Raw genomic sequence first — 2,622 nt, 5'->3', positions numbered from 1 at the left:
GGCTTTTTTAAAATATCCTTTTCTTTTATTTTGGTTTGCATACAACATTTCTATATATTGTGTTTCATTCATGTACATTGTGCTTCATACATTCCTTCATTGACATTGTGCTCCATACAATCATTCATATACATCGTGTTTTATAAAATCAGTCACCATTGATCGATGCCTACCATTCTCTATCTATGAACTTGCCTCTTCTGCCAAAGTTGTCCTGTAACAGGCAAGATTGACAGTGAACTTGGAGAGAATCTCATCCACATTTACACCTTGGCAGTAAGAGTGTTGGTGTTCATAGTTCTTTGTTGCTGCCCCTACTTCACACATGACTACCGTTATCTCAGTGCTTGTCATCAGTACAGGCACTGTACTGAATGTTTCATAGGATTTCTCATGTAGTCCTCTCAACAATTCTCCAACCTGGGGCCACCATATCCCATGCGACCAATTAGAAAGCTGAGACTCAGAAAGTTCAACTTCAGAAGTTGGGTATTTCCCCAATGCTACACAGCAAATAAACAGAAAATGGACCTAGGTTCCAATGTTCATGATCCTAACCTAATATCATTGTTGTTGTGTAAAGTAGAGTCGGAACTGACCCACAGCTCACCCTCTGGCAGGTTTCAGAGGAAATTAATCACATGAAAAATTGCCCATCCTTCTCTCTATGAATACCATGTTATTGTTGTTGTTGTTGTTCTTATGAGTTGCTTGCAATTCATAGCGACCCTGTGTATAATAGCTCTGAACCTTGCTCTATCCTGAGCCAACATTGTTGTCTCTGATACACCTACCCCCATTACCCCAGTCACTGAGTCAATCTATCTCATCAAGGGTCTTCCTCTCCTGCACTGTTCTTCCACTCTCCCAAGAATGATGTCCTTCTCCAAGGACTGGCCCCATCTTGCAACATGTACAAAGTATGTCAGATGAAGCTTCTGAATCCTTGCCTCCAAGGAGCATCTTGGTTTCACTCTTTGTAGGACAAACTTGTTTGTTCTCCTAGCAGTTCACGGTATATTAGATAATCTTTTCCAGCACCACAGCTCAAAGGCATCAATTTTCTGTCTATCACTCTAGTCATTGTCCAGTTCTCTATTCAATGAATGTCATAATAATGAAAATAAGATAGCAGCACCTCCATATAGCTTTATTATACTGTCTCCCAAGGTCTTGAGTTCAAGGCATCATCTATCTCTTCCTTGTCAGATATAAGGAAGGCAAATGATAACCTGGTATCTTTGTCACTAAGCAGGGAAAGTGAGGAGCTAAGAAGCGCTCACACTCCCTGGCCCACTCCCAACCTTCTGCCTTTGATGTCCATCCACTTCTGTCCCTACCATAGGATTTTGTAGTAGGAGCTATTTATCTGGCAAAATCATGTGGAAACAAGGCTAAGTAAGACCGCTGGAGCCAAGGAAATGAAAATCAGGTATCCACCCCATACTAACTGAAAATAAAATTGTACCAACCTGTATAATTTACACACAGTTATGCTGAAATGACAACAGCTGCATCTTAGACTTTTAAGTTGTAATATTCAGGATTAGTTCATCTAAGCTGAAATTTTCATTTTATTTGAGGGAAGGTTGCTGGTCTCCTGGGCTGATTGACCACCATAGGGCTTTGTGCCTGTCAGTATGTTACCGCCCTCCTGTTTTGGGAAAGAGATTTGGTGAGATCCTTAGTATTCTACCGTTTGCAGGAGAAACATGTGGGAAATTCATGGCTACTAACCAGAAGGTTGGCAGTTCAAATTCGCTCAGAGGCCTTTTGGAAGAAAAACCTGGCCGGTGCTCACAGCCCTTGATATCTCTGTGGAGTGCAGTTCTGCTCTGACATACAGGGGGCGCCATGAGCTTGAATCGACCAAACAACTGGTTTTCTTGGTTGGGGAGACCAAAGGTGGACAAGCAGCCAGGGTGTGAGCATGTGTCTTGGGCTCTGCAACTGGTGGTTATTGCCTGCCAGGAACTTCGGCCAGGTAGGGAGAGAAGCCAGGATGCTTTATCAGCTCAGAGTTATGCCCAGGGTAGAGGTGGTGGCATGGGATCTGGGCGGCCGTGCCAGCTGCTGTGTTTCCTAGGGAGTGGCCTGGCCATGCCCTGTGCTATCTGGTTCCTTGACTCTGGCCTGGCTCTCCTTTGAACGCCCCATCTGACATCCCCCCAACACATTCCCCTTCCAGATCCAGCCACGAAGAGCTCTGCCAAGCATTGGAGCTCAGCATGGGCAGAGTGCAGACAGATAGGTGACCAGGGGGCCATGGCAGCCAGAGAAGAGAAGGTGGAAGTTGACAAAGCTGCAGGAGGAGGAGTAGACAGAGACAGCGTGAGGGCAGGAGAGAGGCCTGGAAAAGTGGGAAGGAGTATCACAGTCATGAGCTGAACGTAAGGACAGGTGGCTACAGGGGTAGGATCTTGGAGGAATTCTGTGAAGGACTGCAAGTGTCTTTAAAATGCCATCCAGAAGGAGCCCTCAAGAAGGATCCGGCCCAGAGACTCCTTCCTCCTACCCACATGCTCTGACCTCTCCCAACCCCCACCCCGTCCCTTGAGGCCCAGCCCTCTTCCCCATCACCCAGCCCACTCTCCATCACCCAGCGCCCTCCCCCATCACCCA

Source organism: Elephantulus edwardii, unplaced genomic scaffold (assembly GCF_000299155.1).
Source record: "Elephantulus edwardii isolate Elephantulus edwardi_28Jun2011 unplaced genomic scaffold, EleEdw1.0 scaffold00062, whole genome shotgun sequence".
Taxonomy (NCBI): Eukaryota; Metazoa; Chordata; class Mammalia; order Macroscelidea; family Macroscelididae; genus Elephantulus; species Elephantulus edwardii.
This window is presented reverse-complemented; position numbering follows the sequence as displayed.